General features: G+C 41.6%; 1 long non-coding RNA gene across 1 annotated transcript; it reads right to left on the bottom strand.

Annotated features, from left to right (window-relative positions):
* Nucleotides 1-5,847: 5,847 nt before the first annotated feature.
* Nucleotides 5,848-22,192, bottom strand: LOC117771972. The gene is made up of 3 exons (XR_004615681.1): nt 22,040-22,192; nt 20,497-20,508; nt 5,848-5,862 (listed from the first exon to the last, which is right to left on the bottom strand). It is a non-coding gene; the product is annotated as an uncharacterized LOC117771972 (long non-coding RNA).
* Between the last annotated feature and the right edge of the window lie 539 nt (nt 22,193-22,731).

The following is a 22,731-nucleotide window of genomic DNA, read 5'->3' as shown; positions in this document are numbered from 1 at the left end:
TTTGTACGAGTCTATCAATTTTTGTAGCTCGAAACATCTGAGCATGACGCTTTTCCATTGTTCAGGTAAAACAAGAATTTCATACTGGATAGTCTTGATAACATAATATGTCTTAAACAGCATTCTTTACAGTAAAGGTAGTTGTGTATTACTTGTGCATTCAAATAGACCATTTGGCTTCCTATATTTCCATAGAAAAGCAATCCAATCCTCTGTTGAAAGATTGTCTGTTTGTTTTAACTCTTACTTTTTACTTAGTTTTGTTGCTATTATCAGAATCATGAACATAATCCTCATTGTTGCAACAGAGTCAATACTGTCCCAAGTAAAAGCACAACATTCGTTTTGAGATTTTATTTTGAAAAGTTGTGAACTTGGGTCTTAAGATTGTATCGATTGCTTAACAGACCTCTAAAATAGCTGACAGGCAATGTTTGAAAAAGTAACACCAGCTTAGCAAATCATTCAAACTAATATAAAAGCCACATACGTGAACAATAACACAAATTCAGTTTTATTTTATGAAAAAACTGGTAGAATAAACGTGCAGTTTTCTAACTTCACAGTGCTCCATAGTGTGTATAAAAACCTCTGCACACAATGTCCAGCACTGAAACAAGGAAAAAGTGACAGTTAATTGTCAGAGGTCAATAATATTGGGCTTCTGAACTACATGTGGGAGAATCTTACTTATTCAACATCAAAATTTAGGGAAAAGGCTTGTTCTATTTGGCATTTAAATACTCGATAAAAATACACAAGCATAATATTTATCTCTTTGTTGTGCTATGCTAAGTAACATTATCAGAAATTCATAGACTAATAATGGAACAGTTTACATTTTGAGTTCCACAGCAATCCTGTTTTAATGTATTTTGTATCATCTGTGTTTCCCATTTGTCACCGGTGGTTGCCATAGTCTAAGTTTCATAATGAAACAATTTTCTTTACACCCTTAAAATCAGTAGGTGATTTGTTTATAATGGTTATTGACAGAACCCTTTTAACTCTTTAGTTGTTTTCTCCTGGCCAAATGGTTTTGTTTCAAATGGTGTGAATATGGGTGCATTTTGTGGCAGCTGTGGCTGAATGAGTAGAGCTGTTGTCCTCTAATCAGAAAGTCGGAGGTTTGATCCCAGTTTTCTGCACGCCGAAGTGTCCTTGTAGAAAAAGTGCTGCCCATAGATGCACTGTATGTGTGTGTGAGTGGGTGAATGGATGAATCTTCTCTAACTTTCGACAGTAAAATTCCTTGAAACTTGACATACAGATAAAGATGAACATTCTTTGTCACCTCTTAACCCTTGTGTTGTTCCTGGGTCGACCCAGAGTGTGTGTGTGTGTGCGTGTGCGTGTGCGTGCGTGCGTGCGTGCGTGCGTGCGTGCGTGCGTGCGATCATACGCAAGCCCTGGCCGGTCAGGGTTAGGGTGAGGGTGACCCAAGGATTGTCATTATCCAATTCTCCTGGGGTAATTGAGACCAATGGATTGTCATTCTCGATTGTCATGGGAGGGGTCATTTAGACCCCCAGAGAGGGCGCTGTGGTGCTCTGTGGGGTCATTTAGACCCACACCTGATTCCAATTGAAATCAAGGGGGGGTACATTAGACCCACATATAAGTCTCAGTGTGCCACTCTCTCACGGACCATGGCACGATGTCGCGTCAGGAGCGTTTCACCAGAGAACAGGTTCTCCAACAGCTATTCTCCCAGCAACCATCCTCTGAATCCGAAGAGGACGCGAAAGAGCCAGACCGAGAAGCGGACCGAGAAGCAGACAGAAAAGCAGACCGAGAAGAAGACAGAGAGGACGGAGACGGAGACGGCGATAGCGATGAAGACGAAGACGAAGACGACGACGGTGACGAAGACTACGACCCAGTGGGTGATGCTTCCTTGGAAGAAGAAGAAGAAGAAGGAGGACAAGACCACGGCGACACCACCACCACCACCACCACCGGACTCGTGGAAAGAGAGACCTTCCCCTCAAGAAACGGGGAAATAACATGGTCCTCGAGGGCGTACGGCCGAGAGGAGGGCCACTGCTCCTCCTCCTCCTCCTCCTCCTCTTCCTCCTCCTCTGCTGCGGCTCAAAGCGGGGTCCCCCGGGGCCCCACGATCCACGCGACGTCCCGCACCGGTGACGTAGCCTCGACGTTCCACCTGTTCATCACACCGACGGTAGAGAACATCATCCTGGAGATGATGAATCGGGAGGGTCGTCGAAAATACGGTGACGAATGGAAAGGGATGGACGAGACCGACCTGCGCGCCTACGTAGGGCTGCTGATCTTAGCGGGCGTGTACAGGTCCCGGGGCGAGGCCGCCGCCAGCCTGTGGGACGCCGAGAGCGGCCGGGGGATATTACGTGCCACGATGCCCCTAAAACTCTTCCACACGTACTCCAGACTGCTGCGCTTTGACAACCGCGAGACGAGACGCACGAGACGAGCCACGGACAAATTGGCGGCCATAACATAACATTTTATATTATTATTATGTTATGTTATGTTAGTTATGTTATGTTATGTAGATAGCGGCTGCTAGTCCTCGTCCTCATCTCATCTCCTCTCATCTCTTCTCCTCCTGTTTTTCTCCCTAGGCCGGTGTCCATTCCGTCAGTACATGCCCAGCAAGCCGGCGAAATACGGGATCAAGTCGTGGGTGGCCTGCGATGCGAAATCAAGCTACGCTTGGAAGATGCAAGTGTACACCGGAAAGCCGAGCGGCGGACGCTCAGAACGGAACCAGGGGTTGCGGGTAGTGCTCGATGTAACGGAGGGACTGCACGGTCGTAACGTCACGTGCAACAATTACTTCACCTCCTACGAACTCGCGCGGCAGCTCCTGGAGAGGAAGCTCACCGTGGTCGGCACTGTTCGGAAGAACAAGCCCGAGCTCCCGACCGGGCTGCTCGCGGTCAAGGGAAGAGAGGTGTTCTCATCCAAGTTCGCATTCACGCCCACTGCCACTCTTGTGTCCTACATCCCAAAGAAAAACAGGAATGTGGTGCTCCTGAGCACACGGCACCCTGAGGCCGACATCAGCGACCGCGAGGACGGGAAACCGGTCATCATCCTGGACTACAACCGCAACAAAGGTGGCGTGGACAACCTAGACAAGGTGATCGGAACGTACAGCTGCAGGAGGATGACCGCGCGCTGGCCCCTGGTCGTCTTTCACAACATTCTCGACGTCTCTTCCTACAACGCCTTCGTGATATTGAAAGAGATCAACCCAGACTGGATGCCGGGCAAGCGGAACAAGTGGAGGGTGTTCCTAGAGCAGCTGGGAAAGGCTCTCGTGACTCCGTTCATCGCACGAAGGGAGCGCATCCCCCGCACGGACGCGTCCGCCGCGGTTGTGAAGGCTGTAAAAGCCACCGCCGCACAGAGAGCTGTTGACTACGACGCTCGACCCGAGTGTCCGGCCTCCTCCATAGCCCTAGCAGCAGCCCCGCTCGGGGCGAGTAAGAGGTGTCAGATATGCCCCAGGAAAAAGGACTGTAAAACTCACACCATGTGCCGCGGGTGTAACAAATACATCTGCAAGGGCTGCTCACTTGTCTATTGCGCTACGTGTGCGTCCTAATATGGGGTGGGCTATGTGAGGGGGCCAACAGCCGGGGGAAGCAGGGACAACACAAGGGTTAAGGATTTCTTAAATAATATTTAATACGAGCAAGTTATGAAAAAGTAGCTGACTTTCCATTTAATTTTCTTTTCATTTCTCCGGTAAAATAACTTGAAACTTGACATACAGATAGTGGGGGTCATCCTGAACAAGAGTGAAGTGAAAGTGATTCGTCACCTCTTAAGGATCTTTAAATCGTATTTAATAGGAGCACGTTATGGCTGCCATAATGAAAATGTAGCTGACTTTACTTTTTAATCAGTTTTGAGCATTTCCCATCATTTTGAGTGACATTTCAGTAATTATGAAAATTAATATCTTAACCATTGTTGCAAATGTAGCCTTAATTCACCATTTCAAGCGTTTTCCTGCATTCTGAGCAACTCTGATTGCAAAACTCAACATCTCAACCATTGTTGTAAATTTTGCTGTATTTCACCATGTCAAATGTTTTCCAGTATTATGAATAACTCTGTGATTTAGAAACTCAACATCTTAGCCATTGATGCATATTTAGCCTTGTTTTAAAATTTCAAGCATTTTCCTTCTTTCGGAGCAACTCCATGGTTCAGAAACTCAACATCAAAACCATTGTTGTGAATCTAGCTGTATTTCATCATTTCAAGTGTTTTCCAGTATTATTAATAACTCTGTTATTTAGAAACTCAACATCTAAACCATTGTTGAAAATGTAGCTTATTTCACCATTTCAAGGGTTTTCATGCATTCTGTCATTAAGAAACTCAACATATCAACCATCATTGCAAATTTAGCTTTATTTAACCATGCCAAGCGTTTTCCTAAATTTCAAGTAACTTTGTGATTAAGAAACTCATTATCTCAACCATTGTTAAAAATTTGCTTTCTTTCACCATTTCAAGATTTTTCCTACATTTGAGTATCTATTGTTGTAAATTTCGCCTTATTTCACAGTTTCAAGCTTTTTCCTACATTTTGACTTAATCAGGAATTAGGAAAATCAACACCTTAACCATTGTTGCAAATTTAGCTTTACTTCACAATTTTAAGCGATTTCTTGTATTCTGAGTAAACCAGTGATTATGAAACTCAACATCTTAACCATTGTTGGAAATTTAGCCTTGTTTCAACATTTCAGTTACTGAACTGTAATCTGAGCAACTCAGTAATTAAAACCCCACCACCCTAACCATTGGTGCAAATTTAGCCTTACTTCACCTTTTTAGCTCTATTTCACCATTTCAATCGTATTGCCTGTACTCTGAGCAAATCTGGAATTAGTAAACTCAACATCGGAATCATTGTACAAATTTAGCTTTATTTCACTGTTTTAAGCATTTTCCTGCATTTTGAGTAACTCTCTAAATAAGCAATTCAATATCTTAACCATTGTTGCAAATTTAGCTTTATTTTACAATTCCAAGCGTTTTCCAACATTTTGAGTATCTCAGTGATTAAAAAACTCAACATCTTAATCACAGTTGCAAATTTAGCTTTATTTAGTTTTATAGGCTATTTCCTATAATAGGGAGAGCATGACGTGGAAGGCGGGTACAGCGCAAACCATCATTGACCTCAGCCTCATCCCAGTTATCATCTTTATGTCAGACTTTGGACTTTTATATTTTGTTTCTTTATTATGTTAATTTTGCAATAAAATACAAATGGTGAACGTGACAACCTGTTTTTCATTTATTTTCCTCCTCGCAATCCAAGCTCTAGCAACCTCCTAGCAGCGACGCGATGTCCTGCAGGAGTACTTCAAACAGCAACTGAGCTGCACATCCCAACATGACGATTTCACAGAACTGCGAACTGCACAGCAACCTCTTTTCCCTTTCCACGGACGGGTAACACAACTGGGCTTAATAATTATACTAGGCTAAGCAAAGACTGTTTATTCGATTCTGTGTGATGTTTATAAGTTTGATTTGTGGTGTTGTGATATTTTGGTTATAAGTTATTTGAAAGTTAATGTTAGTTTGTTATGCTCTTCACAGTCTTTCGTTGCATTCACTCTACACTCTTTCTCTAACTTTGCACCAACACACACAGACACACGCATATCTCTTTACCTAATTATCTCCGACCCCCGCTACATGTCGTAAAACACTCCAAAGGGGGGAGGGTGTTATCTCTTTGGCCAGCCGCCATTTTGGAAGCACGCTGACTCACACAGACACACACATGTATACTCACATACCTAGCTTTGTTTAGTAAGTACACCGTTAGTAATTTGTGTTTTTATACTTTATTATATTCATAATAAATGTTTTCTTTCATAAATGTTTTTTCATTAATGTTGCATAAGTGAATTTTGCCAACCTCTACACTGTCAAGAACTCTATATCCTTCAACTTAGCTAACTATCTATATGGTAATTTTGGTTATAGTTATTAATTGAATTGTTAATCAGAGTTCCAAATTTGTAGTTAGTACTTTTATGAGACTTAATCAATAAATTGGCTATCTTTTCCCTTCCTTTGAAGGGTGGTGCCCCGAGGTAACTTTAATCAATTAAAGTTATGATTTAATATTAATATTTTTAATATTAATATTCAATATTTTATTTTGATAACCAAATTTATTGAATGCCGAAAGGCACACCATTTAATGGTATCACGTTTAATGCATTATTGCACAACATCACCCATCTTATCAACACTTCCCTGTCAACTGGCTGTTTCCCTAACTCTCTGAAGGAGGCAAGAGTAAATCCTCTCTTGAAGAAACCCACCCTCAACCCGTCTGAAGTAAACAACTACAGACCTGTCTCTCTTCTTCCCTTTCTTTCCAAAACTCTCGAGCGAGCTATCTTTAATCAACCAGTCTGGTTTCAAGGCAGGCCACTCAACTGCGACTGCCCTCCTTGCTGTCTCTGAGCAACTTCACACTGCTAGAGCAGCCTCTCTCTCCTCTGTCCTTATCCTTCTAGACCTCTCTGCTGCATTTGACACAGTGAACCACCAGATCCTTATTTCCTCCCTTCAGGACCTGGGTGTCTCAGGCTCTGCTCTCTCCCTGCTCTCATCCTACCTCAACGACCGCACTTACCGGGTAACTTGGAGATGATCTGGGTCCGAACCTTGTCCTCTCACTACTGGGGTCCCTCAAGGTTCCGTCCTGGGTCCCCTCCTCTTCTGTCTGTACACCTCTCGGCTCTGTCATTCACTCGCATGGCTTTTCCTACCATAGCTATGCTGATGACACCCAACTAATCCTCTCTTTTCCCCAATCTGAAACACAGGTAGCAGCACGAATCTCTGCCTGTCTGACTGACGTCTCTCAGTGGATGTCTGCACACCACCTGAAAATTAACCTTGACAAGACTGAACTACTTTTCCTTCCAGGGAAAGGCTCTCCCACCCACGACCTGACTATTACCTTTGACAACTCCGTGTTAGCCCCCACCCAGACTGCTAGGATCCTGGGTGTGACACTCGACAGTCAACTCTCCCTTACTGCCAACATTACTGCAACAACACGTTCCTGTAGATTCATGCTGCACAACATCAGGAGAATACGCCCCCTTCTCACTCAGAAGGCGGCACAGGTTCTGGTCCAGGCCCTGGTCATCTGACACCTAGACTATTGTAACTCCCTCCTGGCAGGTCTACCTGCTAGTGCCATCCAACCTCTGCAGCTCATCCAGAATGCAGCAGCTCGACTGGTCTTTAACCTACCTAAATTCACTCACACTACTCCGCTCCTCTGCTCCCTTCACTGGTTACCGGTGGCTGCCCGCATCCGTTTCAAAACATTAGTACTTGCGTACCGTGCTGCGAATGGATCAGGTCCAATCTACATCCAGGACATGGTCAAACGTTACACCCCAGCCCGTTCACTCCGCTCTGCATCTGCCAATCGGCTTGTTGCTCCTTCACTGCGAGCTAAACACTCATCAAAGTCACGACTGTTTGCTGTACAGCAGAAAGTCATCACATCTTCCGCCGCAAACTAAAAACACACCTCTTCCGACTATATCTTGAATAAAAGTTTAAACTAACAATTTAGTAGCACTTAAATGGCAGTTACTCATAGCACTTTGTAGTTTGGCTTTTTTGAAGAAATTGTAGTTTCTTGATTCTTGTTGTTCTGGGTTTGTACCCTCATGGTTGAATGCACTTATTGTAAGTCGCTTTGGATAAAAGCGTCAGCTCAATGAAATGTAATGTAGATCATGTTTATGACATTTGTGTTATTATGTGCCAAAAGACAATTTGTTTAGTGAATGATTCACTTTCTCACCCTAGATAAGATAGAACAGCAGACATTTAGAACATAAGATAAATGTTGAATATCACTAGTACATCTTCTGCTAGATTTTAGTAGGTGTTTTTCTTTTTTCTTGCTGAAAAAGATTACATAACTATAACATCAGTACCACACACCAGGCTTTCACTGTAATAACAACAAAGTATCAACAACAGGCATTACATTTGCATAATAAGGTCAATGAGAACTATTTATATTCATATATATTATGACAGTGAAACAAAACTGTTGCTAAATTACACATTTTCAGATATCAATTCAAAATACAATACATTTAACAGAGCTCAGAGAACCTCAATTTAGATGAAATTAATTAAATTTCGGGGTTCACAAATGTATCTAGGGGTCAGGAACCTAAGTAATAAAAACACAAAGAAAAGTACATTTTAGTGAAGAAATATTAAAAGATGTATGAATGTATAAACATGTATAAATGTAACACAAGCGGGCCCCAAGCTATTTTGGGTACTTATGAACGTTGACCAATCATTGTGCTGTCATGGCACAGAGTCCGAAGCATTCCAATTTAATGTCACACAAGCCACTGTGCTGAACACCTGGCCGTTGGGTGGGGCTGACTTGGGCTTCTTTGATAATGAGATGGCAACAGAAAATTGCATAATTGACTTGGAAGATGTAATTTTTACATGATGCCAGAAGTTCAGTTATGTTCAACGTTAATACCGCTCAGAGCGACACACGCCGTGAGATCAGAGCTCGTTCACGTGAAGCAGCCAGTCAGTGACTTTGTAGAAGAACAGTGAAATACAGAGTTTCTCTGGTCACAGCTGCTCAGTGATCAGCACCGCTGCGTCATGATCAGAGCAGAAGCTGCAGTTGGTTTGTACCGAGCTGGAGTTCCTGTGTCCTCCTCCACTCTGCTCTCACTTGAACTAATAAACACTCATCACTAGTTATCAGGACCTGATCAGCACATGAAGTAACTTAGTGTTTGTTTGATTCAATCCAGAGTTTATGAGGCTGCATTTAAACAACATGAAAATGACTCGTCAACATTTTGTGCTCAGTACAACACGAGACGTGACGCTCACAGTCAGGACTGTGTTAAAATGAGAGGAGCGACACGCAGACATGATCCGACACCATCGATTCATAACCAAACACACGACCGTACGTTTGTCACCTAAATCATCCCAATATAAAAAATGAACCATGAACGTGAACTAGTTCATTTTCATCTGCATGAACTGAACTTTGAACTCATTCTTTTTCAGTGTGAACTGGCACAACACTGCTTCTACAGATGGGCTCAGATTCAGATTTCACAGTCACATTTAATTGTGTAAAGGTTTGGTTGTTTGTTTGATTTAAAAAAGAAAAGAAAAAAGTTTTATTCAACCATCCTATATTTGCTTAAAAATAGAGCAAAGGCCAAGATGCCCCAATTGCTTAGGATAAAAGGTTATCTTTGAGTTTGATAAAAATAAAAAAATGTTCTGCTTAATGTTTGCTCAGAGGCATAGCAAAGAGACAGCCAAATTTTATTATGGTGTGGTATGTTTTATTTTTATTTTATTACATTTTTTAATCTTAATAACTATCATTTGGACTTGTCATCAATAAAAAAACAAATGTTAAATGTATATATCCACCTTCTGTCATTTATCTTTCCGTTCCCACAACAATAAACATAGAATATGGGGATTAATCGGGAAATTTTTAACCAGATTAATCACAGGGTAGCTGTGTGGGGCCTGTGTGGAGGCAGAGTTTAACTTTACAAAAGACCCCAGCTAGGTCATGATACTCTGGGGGATCGAGAGTGAGGTCTGGAGGCAAAGGTGTGGGTACTGGGGCACTCTGAGAGGGGGCTTGAGCAGACTGCAGGCAGTGAGAATGACAAAAGGCGCTCCATCTAGTTACAGAACAGGTGAACCAGTCAATATGGGGGTTATGCATCTTAAGCCCAGGCTGACCAAGCACAATAGGGGCGCAAGGTGAGGGAATGACAAGTAACTTAATTTTTCTCTTTGATTGTCTGACAGAATAAGATCAACCTGGTCAGTCTGGTGTGTGACTTGGGCCAACAGTATACCATCGAGGGCATTTACCTTGCATGGAGAGGGAATGGCTTCTTGGGTGATGTTGGCTTGGGTGACTAGTGATGCATCTATGAAGTTGTCATCAAGAGCGAGGAGGGGAATGGGGATGCCATTGAAGGCTAGTTTTGCTTTAAATTGCATCCTCGAATGAGAGAGTACTGCCTTACCACAGTAACTACACAAGCCGGCCACCAGGCATCGCTGGCGCTCTGCTGTTGACAGGCAAGCACGACCCAACTGCATGGGGTCTTCAGTGGAGAGGGGATTGGAGAGCTTGAGGGAGATGTTGAGGAAGTACAATATCGTATTTGTAATTGTGATAATAGTTTGTGATTGTGTCATTTTACTCAGCTAATACACTGTCATGATTTCTTATATGTTGTGCCATAATGCATTAAACGTGATACCATAAAATGGTGTGCCTTTCGGCATTCAATAAATTTGGTTATCAAAATAAAATATTAAATATTAATATTTTATTATTAATATTAAATAATAACTTTAATTGATTAAAGTTACCTCGGGGCACCACCCTTCAAAGGAAGGGAAAAGATAGCCAATTTATTGAATAAAGTCTCATAAAGGTACTAACTACAAATTTGGAACTCTGATTAACAATTAAATTAACTTTAACCAAAATTACCATATAGATATGGCGTTCTTGACAGTGTAGAGGTTGGCAAAATTCACTTATGCAACATTAATGGAAAACATTTGTGAAAGAAAACATTTATTATGAATATAATAAAGTATAAAAACACAAATTACTCACGGTCTAATTGCTAAACAAAGATAGGTATGTGTGTATACATGTGTGTGTGTCTGTGTGAGTCAGCGTGCTTTCAAGATGGTGGCTGGCCAAAGAGATAACACCCTCCCCCCTATTGGAATGTTTACGACCTGTAGAGATAATGAGGTGAAGAGTTATGCGTGTGTCTGTGTGTGTGCCAAATTAGAGAAGGTTGCTAGATGTATGCAAGGAAGGACTGAAGAGCATAACTAGCATTAACTTTCTCAACAACTTGTAACCACAATATCACAACACAAATCAAACTTATAAACATCATACAGAATCGAATAAACAGTCTTGCTTAGCCTAGTATAATTATTAAGCCCAGTTGTGTTACTGGTCGGTGGAAAGGGGAAAAAGAGTTGCTGTGCAGTTCGCAGTCCTGTGAAGTCGTCTTGCTGGTTTCTGTCTGGCTGTGTAGCTCAGTTGCTGATTGAAGTTTTCAAGCAGGACATCGCATCGCTGCTAGGACGTTGGTAGAGCTTGGAGGGCGAGGAGGTTTCCTTGGAGAGATGAGCTGGAAGCTGCACCTTGGTGCTCCTCTCGAAGAGTTGGATGGGAAGAGAAGATGTGAGCTGGAGAAGAGGCTCGACAGCCTTCCCTCCTGTGGAAGGATCGTATGGAAGAGGCAGAAGAGGCTCGACAGCCTTCCCTCCTGTGGAAGGATTGTGGGAAGAGGGCAGGAGAGGCTCGACAGCCTTCTCTCCGTAGAGGGAGTGTAGAAAGAGAACAGAAGAGGGGGAAAACAGGCTTATATTGGCCCGGTGACCTCACAGGTCATGGGGTCCAGAGTGACCAATGGGAGTTGAAACCTGTGTCCCTGGGGGGGTTTTCACACCTCTGTGTGACGTTGATGCCCTCTGGGAGACTGAGTTCCTTGCTCTGGTTTTTGATGGCCCCTGGGAGACTGAGTCCTGGGGGAACATGCGGCTTCAGGCTTTGATGGCACATGTAGGCCGAAGTGTGGTTTCACACAAAACCATGGCCCAACATATACAACTATAAACTAATTATTATTGTAATTATAAATATAATTGAATTATATTTTTCATTTTACTGTTTGTAATATTGACAAGCAACTTCGGACATGTTCCTCTTTTATTTATTTTTCTTAGACAAGGAGTTTGAGGCAACGTTTTCTTTCCTCCCTCGCTCCACCCAGCTTCTGCTCGGGCCCATTCCTGTGGATGTTAACGTTGCCAGGCGGAGCAAAGAAAAAGCCAGCCAGCCCGTCACCACAAAGATAGCACACCAGGCTGAGGCTGATGCAAAGGCCAGGGAAAAGAACCCGGTGGACCGACGATATCTCCCATGCAGTTTGATCATTACCAGGGACAAACCTTCCGGGGGGCTGCTGTCCCACGATATGGACTATACTCTGATGGTGCCGGTGTCCCACGAGATGGAGCGTGAGGGGGGAGAAACCAGCACCTCCCCCTTTGTGTCTCAGTTAGATGAGCTGGCTTCAGCAGACTGAGGTGAGACTAACCAAGTCCCACTTGGTGCTCCTCATCTTCGTGATGAGGAGGGAGATAGAACAGCAGCTTGCTTCCTCCTCCTCACCTACTGCCTCCTCATCCCCTGCTCTAGCCTCCAGTATCCTTCCTCCTCCAGCTCTAATAGGCCCGTCTCACCCTCTACTGCCCAGAGGATAGGTCACTCCAACCTATCTCCACCATCCACCTCGAGGAAGAGAAGGGCTGAGGTCCTGTAAGTATCAAGTCATTGTGGTCACTCAGGTTCGCAGTGAGTCACGTGAGGCCGCAGCAGCAGCTGTTTGACTGTGTCACGTTCATGTTGAGCTGCAGTCTGTATTTTGACTTTCATTTGTATAGGGTTGTTGGCCTCTTGTATTGTCCCTTGTGCTAAGGCTTTGGTAACTTCCTTAATCAAATCTACCTTTGGACAATATGTATCTTTTTGTGTATGTTTGGGATCTCACACCAGGGGTCTCACTCCAGGGGTCTTCCACAGTTAAGTGAAGGCAGGATGTCTCCCACCCTGATAAGACATAGACTGAATTGTAAACTGGATGATGAATAATAATAATAATAAAACTGTTATGCTGTGACGACAAGCAAAAAGCACCGCTGTCCGAAATAGTCACTATGAAAATTTTGACGATTAAGGAATTACGGTGTAGTACAGCTCATATACTGTTTCTGGCAGCTCTGCATGCTGTTTGACCAATATCCCTTTTTCACCAACGCGAACCAGGTTCCAGTTCCAGGGTGGTGCTAGTGCTGGTTTGCAGTTTTCCACAGGCCAGTGCCTTTCAAAGAGCCACGTCATGATGTCACTGTATACGTGTGTATATGGCTCCGCTCTCCCAGCTTATGCTAGCGCTAACTTTAAGCACAACAACAAAAACAGCGACGGATACATTGTATTGTAATGAGTGTTGCTTGTGGCTTTGCTTTTCTGTTTTCGAGCATATGTAGTAGTAGTATTTTGTTGTTGCGCTATATGTATTGAATGACAGGAAATTCCCACAGCTACTAAAGTAGACACTTTTATTTTGAAGGGGGGATCGTCACTTTTGTGTTAAGGTTATTTTTGTTTCTTTCTTGTTGAGTTTTCAGCATTATGTTTTGTCATAGTTCTATATAAGTATGTTGAACACCATGTTAAGTGTGCAGACTCCTTGTGGGGGGAGTCGGGAAGTACTGGCGGAAGTGGAGTGGGAGTTTTACTTTGACAATGACATTACCCGCGCTTCCATGGGTGGGGCTTCCTCTTTGCCTTGGATTCCCTTGGGAAGGCGATGAGCACGCAGCAACTTCATGCAGACACTGTTTTGTTTCCACAACTGCAGATATATGCTGGCAGTCAGTGTGGAGTACAAAGTCTGAAAATCCCAGTCATCTGTGTAGCTGTTGCTGGACGGACAATAAAAACAATTGTAAAGACATTGTATTTGAAGTGTGTCTTAAAAAGCATTCACAATGCAGAAGTAAAGACACTACACATACATAGACATCCAAACAACTGGTCCAGCATATTTTTGCTGCTTGTCGCGATCGCTACAGATGGCAATCAACCCTCTGAAATGTTGGCAGTCATTAACGTAAAACGCTGTTTTACTATTTCCGGTTTGAGGACGGTGTGCGCAACTGTTTCCGGTTGAGGACGCTGGTCAGTGACAAGACAAAAAACGAAATGACTTTCTATACGCGGTGTCTCCAGGATCTACCAAAGATCACAATTAAAAACACTCATGGTCACTGCTTTTGTTAACGTTATGCTACCGCTATCGCGATCCAGGTCTTTTCATCGGAAACAGTTAAGCTCATCCCGAATACCCGGAAGTTGAGAGACGCCATCTTGTACACCGGGCGAATTAGCAGCCACTCATAGTAATGCGCATAAGTTAAAATATTAATGTTGTTGTTTTTATTAAGGATTTAACTGAATACCGTCATGTCGAACAGAAGCTGTGTCACTGTGTGTCTGGCCCGTGTTTCAGCACCGCAGGCCCGGAGAGTGAGCCCGGGCCGGAGAGCGAAGCGCGCGCACCTCTCTGGCTTCTCCGTCCCAGTGCGGGCGCTCAGTGCAGATGTATCCGGGCTTTACGCACTGTGACTCAGCCAGTGTGGATGGTGAAGCTGTGTCAGTGTGTTTCTGGCCCGTGTTTCGGCACCTCGGGCCCGGAGAGTTAGCCCTGGCCCGGTGAGCAAAGCGCGCGCACCTCTCACGCTTCTCCGTCCTCCAGTGGAGAGGAGGGGCGGCCGCTCAGTGTGTGTCTGGCCCGTGTTTCAGCACAGCGGGCCCGGAGAGTGAGCCTGGGCCCGGAGAGCGAAGCGCGCGCACCTCTCAGGCTTCTCCGTCCTCCAGTGGCAACCCAGTCTCATCAGAAAACGTGTAATAGCTACGTTGGTCCACTGGGAAAAACGTAGGCATCTCACAATTTGTCCTCTCAAATTGTGAGATGCCTACGTTTTTGTCTGCCCATTGTTTTGCATTGGCCTGTGCCCAGGTCACGTGACTCTCAAGTTCCCGTCTGCGAAAAGGAAAACATGGCGGACATTCCTTGTTTTTTCAGATAAAAATGTAATTTTGTAACTTAGTTTGGGCATTAAAATACATTCTGACACCACTTCTAGCGAGAAATGTGCTCTTTGCTTCCACAATCTTCAGCCAGTTGATTCGTATGATTTATATTTTATTAGTTATCACGAAGATTTTTTCAGATCTCGCCAGAAAACTGTAGGACTACTACGTTTTTGTCGTTGCTATGGTGGTTGCTATGGACTCTGCAATCCCGGAAATTACGCAGTCGCGTGTTGTTTGAAGCATCGTCCCATGCGTTGTGTCGTTCAGGGAGCGTGAATGTTATTCCTGTTATTTGATATTAACAATTGATGATAGATTACACGTCTAATTCCATGGATCTAACCACTTAAAAAAGCACATTCATACCGAGCCGGGCACTTGGACAAACTAAATGGGAATTAAAATGGCATGTGCCCTACTATGTGTTTTGTTATGGGATATAGGCCAAGTGTGTTTTTGATCAATCTTATATGGATTAATGATCATGAACATGGCTTATTTTTCTTATGTTATTAAATTTTTCTCTTTTTACTTTATTTGTAACTTTGTATTTGTATTATGCAGTTTTGTTTGTACATACTCTTAATACATGTTAATACATGTGCTCTGTAATAGCAATGATATAAAATAATACACCCAGCATACCGTTGACATCACGGTTGATGAACACAACGACATGTACAATCAACTTCCTATCTGCTGTCTACTTAAAGTTTTTTTAAATTTTGAATTAGATTAGATTAGATAGAACTTTATTTATCCACACATCGGGGAAATTCACTTGTTACAGCAGCAGGCAGGTCGGAAAGAGGTAGACAAGAGAATAAATAAATATAAAAAGGAAATTAGAATAAAAATAAAGAATAAAGAATTTAAAGTTTAAAAATAAAAAAATAAAAAATGCTGAGTATGAAACATTCTGTACATACAGGATGATTGTATGTGGCAAGTAAACATGTTTGTACATAAGAATAAAATGGTTGTGCATAAAAAACAACAACAGTTGCTTTCTCATTAAAAATAGTGCATAATAGTACTAAAATGTAACTGTATAACTGTGCAAAAACAGATGATGATATACCCTGTATATGACAAGGGCTGTGGGGTAAATAAATTGTATAATAAAAATTAAATTAAAGGTTTCAGCATTTCACACAATCACAGAAGGCTTTGGGGTTTTAAGTTTTTCTTTAATCTATATACAAACATATATAAAAAACAAATGTGACATTCAACAAATATAGAGTAAACAGTACACTAAAGCTAAAGATAAATTCTAAATCGTATTAATAATATATACTGTATATATACACACGTGGACAAAATTGTTGGTACCCTTCCGTTAAAGAAAGAAAAACCCACAATGGTCACTGAAATAACTTCAAACTGACAGTTTTAGGCAGTAGTAATAATAAATACAAATCTACTGAAAATTAACTAATGAAAATCAGACATTGCTTTTGAATTATGGTTCAACAAAATCATTTAATAAAACAAACTAATGAAAATGGCCTGGATAAAAATGATGTATTTATTTGATTGCAATGTTGGCTTCTTCATTTACAAGTACTATCAAAGAATGAACAGAGGCAAACATGTTTCTTTGAGGCCACAATTGTATTTTTCTTAAAGTATCTGCTTTATAAAAACAATAAAACATCAGAGTTTTGATGTATTGCAATTTAAATTTTTGCACTTTTTGAATGAAGTGTGCTTAGTTCAATATTTATTGCTGATTTATTGACCATGTTGGATTTAAAAATAGCCTTCCTGAGTATGTTATAGTAATTTTAATACAATTGTACACATAATGCAAAGTATTCTATATTGAGTAAAGTAAAACTTCGTATTAAGTTAATTTCAATTCTATATTGAGTGAAATAAACCTCCAGTTTGAGTTAATTTCAATTCTATGTTGAGTGAAATAAGACTCCAGGTTGAGTTAATTTCAATTCTATATTGAGTGAAACAAAACTCTACATTGAGTGAAAAGTACTCTATATTGAGTGAAATGGCAGTAGAGTTGTTTTCATTTTACACTACATAGAGTAAACTGGCTGCATCTACTCTGTGCATAGCTGCCTTCATTCTGTTCCACTTCCTGGTGCACTATGTGTTCCTACCCTGTCTCTGCAGGGACCTTCACACCTTCACTGAAGGATGGAACCATCACCCACCCCTCAGGAGTTGTGGCAGTTGGGCCTGCTGCAAAACAGCACAGATTAGGCTGAGAATGTTGAGGTACACACTTACTTTTCTCTGTTGAACATACTTTGATTCAGGCAGGACGTCCTTGAATACTGCACTGTAAATGTATGCTTACACTGCTATTTGAATGTTAGGATCTGCAAGAACTTGACATAGACTGGGAGAGTGCCCTTTACCATGATGAGGCCCAACCAGAATCTGGGGTTGTTCTTCCAGAACTTCCCACGCCCCTAAATGAGCAAGATATGACAGAACTACAAGCTGCTGTGGACCCTACAGAGCTGTCAGACTCCCATGGTCGAGACATTTACTGTCGTTGTCTTCAAATCATTCAGTGAGCAACTGTCATGTTGGTAAGTCTGAGCACCAACTGCTTTGCCATATACTGTAAATGTAGACATATGAAAAAGACCAAGTCACAGTTTGTAGAATTGAACAAACATCTTTATATTTAGAATTGAGGTGTTTTTGTTTGTTTTTCCATCTGTGGCAGTGTTTCTCCTTAAAACGTTTTCAACTATTTGTCATACAGTGAATGACAATTGAACATTACATTTCATTAAACTTGAACTACTGAAATGAAAACACATTGACCCATAAACAAGGTTGTACATTTACATTTACCCTACCAAACCAGCCACAACAGTTGTATGAACAACTTATTAATCTACACCCTTGAGAATTCTTGTCCCAGGAGGTTTCAGGTGAGTGTCCTATTACCATGTATTTCAACCACACTCAGGTGGGTAAAGTTGTTAATTTTAATGACACACACACACACACACACATTTTTTATTCTGAAACAGTACAAAAAAGCACCAGCACCTCCAACATACTGGATTATTTCATCCTTTTTCTCCAAAGTGATTGATCCTGTGTACCCACCATTCAAGATCTCCTCTGTGAGACCTTGAATTGTTTTCTCAGTGGCTTCCTCCACCTGAAATTAAAACCGACAGCTAACAGCTTTTGTGTTGTCAACATACACATCAAACTACAGTGCCTTGCATAAGTATTCACCCCCCTTGGACTTTTCTACATTTTGTCATGGTATAACCACAGATTAAAATTTATTTAATTGTGATTTTATGTAATGGACCAACACAAAATAGTCCATCATTTGGAAGTGGGGGGAAATATTACATGGATTTCAAAATGATTTACAAATAAAAATCTGAAAAGTGTTGAGTGCATATGTATTCACCCTCTTTACTGTGAAACCCCTAACAAATATCTGGTGCAACCAATTGCCTTCACAAGTCACATTTCCAAGTCACATAATTAGTAAATAGGGTCCACCTGTCTGCAATTTAATCTCAGTATAAATACACCTGTCCTGTAAAGGCCTCAGAGATTGTTAGAGATCATTACTGAACAAACAGCATCATGAAGACAAAGGAGCTCACCAAACAGGTCAGGGATAAAGTTGTGGAGAAGTATGAAGCCGGGTTAGGTTATAAAAACATATCCCAAGCTTTGAACATCTCAATCCATCATCAGAAAATGGAAAGAATATGGCACAACCGCAAACCTACCAAGACAAGGCCGTCCATCCAAACCGACAAGCCGGACAAATAGAAAATTAATCAGATGAGCAACCAAGAGGCCCATGGTAACTCTGGAGGAGCTGCAAAGATCCACAGCTGAGGTGGGAGAATCTGTCCACAGGACAACTATTAGTCGTGTACTCCACAAATCTGGCCTTTATGGAAGAGTGGCAAGAAGGAAGCCGTTGTTGAAAGTGAACCATAAGAAATCCCGTTTGGAGTTTGCCACAAGCCATGTGGGAGACACAGCAAACATGTGGAAGAAGGTGCTCTGGTCAGATGAGACCAAAATTGAACTTTTTGGCCTCAATGCAAAACGCTATGTGTGGCGGAAACCCAACACTGCCCATCACCCTGAGCCCACCATCCCAACAGTGAAACATGGTGGTGTAGCATCATGCTGTGGGGATGCTTGTCTTCAGCAGGTACAGGGAAACTGGTCAGAATTGAGGGAAAGATGGATGGAGCCAAATACAGGGCAATCCTTGAAGAAAATCTGATGCAAAAGACTTGAGACTGGGGCGGAGGTTCATCTTCCAGCAGGACAATCACCCTAAACATACAGCCAGAGCTACAATGGAATGGTTTAGATCAAAGCAGGTTAATGTCTTAAAATGGCCCAGTCAAAGCCCAGACCTAAATCCAATTGAGAATCTATGGCAAGACTTGAAAACTGCTGTTCACAGACGGTCTCCATCCAATCTGACTGAGCTTCAGCTTTTTTGCCAAGAAGAATGGACACACATTTCCATCTCTAGATGTGCAAAGCTGGTAGAGACATACCCCAAAAGACTTGCAGCTGTAATTGCAGCGAAAGGGGGTTCTACCAAGTATTGACTCGGGGGTGATTTTATTCATCCAACAGATGTCAACTTTTTTGTTCTCATTATTGTTTGTGTCACAACAAAAGGTATTTTGCACCTTCAAAGTACCATGCATGTTGTGTTGATCAAATGGGAAAAAGTCTATTTAAGTCTATTTGAATTCCAGTTTGTAAGAGTACAAAATGGGGAAAAGTCCAAGGGGGGCAAATACTTATGCAAGGCACTGTATATTGCTAACTTTTCAAGAATGACACAATTCGAGCTACAGGTATGTTGACTATTGTATGGCCTGCTCCTGATAACAGGATTGTATGAGTGACAGAGATAGTCGGTGCCCTGATCTGTTCAATTCCTAAATTTTCTTCCAGGTGATCAATAAAGTGTGATCGTATCTTGGTTGTCTCCATGTTTTGTCAGATCTAGACTGCTGATTAGTCTTTAGTTTATGTCAACAAAGGCTTATGTTACGAAGACTCTGTAACTGTAATTTCGCTTGGTATATTTAAAGAGTAATTAAACCCCCAAACCACTTTTTTCAGCTGAAAACCAGTGTATATGGGTATTTAGTAGTGTTGTTGATAGATTCAGGTCCAAATCTTGACATTTTACTGCAAAGTATTTGAATTCTACATAGTGTGTTTATAAATATGCATAGCCACTGCCCTCTACTGGTTGAAACCCGGCTATTGCAATGGAATGTTGCTATTGGCTGATCTGGAGGCAGGTGACGTATATGGAGGCAGCTTTCATCACCAAACAACCCCCTCCTCCTCGCCCCCTCCCATAAAACTAATGTGGCACGACTCTTGAAGCGTGTCTTTTGTTCTTACTCTTGATAAGAGATCAGTATATTGATCATCTCCTAGATGGTTTTTGTCCATGTTTGTCCAGTTTGCAATGTCCATGGACCCAGTGCACAGGAACTTGTAGCACCAAAGCATCATGAAATTCGGAGCTGGTCCTTGGGCCAATCTGGCAAAAATGTCCTAAAAAAACAACAAGGGCACAGGTGCTAATTTAAAATTGATGTAAATGGTTAATCACAATGAATTGTTAAGAAAACGATTTAACATTTTTTGTTGTTGCTCGCTGTGATGTACGCAGAGATAAGATAACACCCAACTCTTTAATTCCCCTAAGCTTTACAGATATTGGAGCTCATTGTTTTGGTTTACTGTTTTTATTCACTCTCAGTGCTCTCATAGCGTCATTTTTGGCTGCAGCAGGCAGCTGTTTTACTCTAAAAAGCTCTAAAAAACCATTGTACAGTACCTGCTCAGCACCAAACAGCAAACAGCCAGTTAGCTGTAGACTAACTGGTGAACATAGTGGAACATTTAGCAGGAAAAGATACAGATATTTCCCTCAGGAGTAGGTGGAGACCAAAAACAGAGCTAAAAGAGACGGAAGTTTGGATTGTGATGCAACAAGTGGACAGAAACATGACTCCAAATGAATGATAATGTTGATATGTATCCACTGTATGTGGAAATGTACAACTGTTTGCTGCCATGTTTGCCATTTCAACTTAAAAGGTGATATGTCAAAGTTGTGTTAACAGCTCGTTTCAGCTGCTCCCAAGTGGAGAATTGCAGGTTTAAATATATTATTAGTAGTCATTGGTTGCCCAGATTAACCGAATGCAGATACCAGACACTGAAGTGGAGCATAAAGCACATACCTGAAATGACCTTTGTCCAAATCAGACAGTGAATAGTTAAGTGTTCTGCCATGTGTGCTGTCCACAAAGAATCGCTTTTCGATGCCCTCCACCATTCCTTAAACAAGATTAGAATTATGCATTACATTACATTTCCTGATAAAATGCACAATTACATATCTTGCATAAATACAATATTTAAATTACAACTTATGTGAGACTCTAGAACCTTTCAAATTATTCTGATGGCATATTTTTATTTTTTGTATCCTACACATACCTGTCAGAAATTCTTTGCGGAGCATTCCTGTATCTATACCAGCTTCACCTAAAAAGGTTAGTTGGGGATGTTTTTTTTGGGTGCTGCCATTGCATTAGGCCCCTCTCCAACATGTTTTGGCGTGACACTGTGATGTCAAAGGTTTTGCCATCTGTGGTTACTGCATCAGCAATTGCCTGGATAACGTCATCAAGACTAAAGAGGGGGGAAAGGAAAGGAAAAGAGTTGTGTTCGTGAAATCTTTCATTCAGTGCTCAAATCAATGACGAGTATGATGCAGGCTATTACTTTTAGGTCAAAAATTAATATAAAAGTGAATATTGATTTGATGAGATATGGTCAAGGTGGCTAGTGATCAAATTTAATCTGGATGTAGTTCTAGATAATATACAGTACATATAGATTATAGAAATGGTTACAAACTGTTCAGTCCATCAAATTTTTCCGACAATATTCCAGTCCAGTTCATAAATTACTTCATTATTTTGCATTATTTTATTCTTAACAGCACAGGTTGAATAACTTGAATAAAAACTTGTAAAACATGAGTATAGGTAGATGATAAACTGAAAACATACTTCTCAATTTCACCTTCAGTTGATTTATAGACATCTTCCACCCTGAAAGGCATTTCCTCCAGACTGTCAAGTAAAACATGAATACACAAGTATTACAAATGTCAATGTCTGCATTGGGTTAACCTCTTGACATTCTGGTGAAATTCACCTAAAACGCCTGTCTAAGGCATACCCAAAGTAAATTGAAAGCTGTTCTTGAACCATTTGGAGTACATGCATGGTTTTGGTCTCTTTTGAAAGGTAACACTCTGAATTTTTGTAAGTGCAAAAGTAAGTGCTACTGGCATTGAGTAATAGAAGTTAGAACACACTGAAGTAGAAGGTTTTTATTTCCGCCTGAATATTTTTTGGTAAACAGATGCCTGCAGATGACTCTAGCTGGGACTTATGAGCTGTAAAACACAATGGGACCACAGCATGAAGCCTTACCTAGCCCAAGTTCAAATTTGATAACAATACCACAGAAAATGAATATTTAGGGCCCGAGCACCGAACAGTGGGAGACAGTGGGAGGCCCTATTGAAATTGTAAGGATTATTATTAGGGCCCGAGCACCTACGGTGGGAGGCCCTATTGTATTTCGAAGGATTTGTATTTCCCTTTTGGGGCTTTTTCAGGGCCTAGACATGCTGAAATTCATACCAATGTTTGCAGGAAATTCAAAACCCAAAAAAGTAATTGTATTCTAGAGTAATTTGAAATGGGCGTGGCAAAATGGCTCAACAGCGCCATCTAAGGAAAAGCCCCTCAGTTAGCTTTCACCGATCTTCACAAAAATCGTAGCCCAGGTGTATCATGACCAGACAAAAAAAAAAGTCTAGAGGTGCAATTTGAAAAACG

Source organism: Hippoglossus hippoglossus, chromosome 12 (genome assembly GCF_009819705.1).
Source record: "Hippoglossus hippoglossus isolate fHipHip1 chromosome 12, fHipHip1.pri, whole genome shotgun sequence".
Lineage (NCBI taxonomy): Eukaryota > Metazoa > Chordata > Actinopteri > Pleuronectiformes > Pleuronectidae > Hippoglossus > Hippoglossus hippoglossus.
Note: the sequence above shows the minus strand (reverse complement) of the source record. Positions and strands in the feature narration are given on the sequence as shown.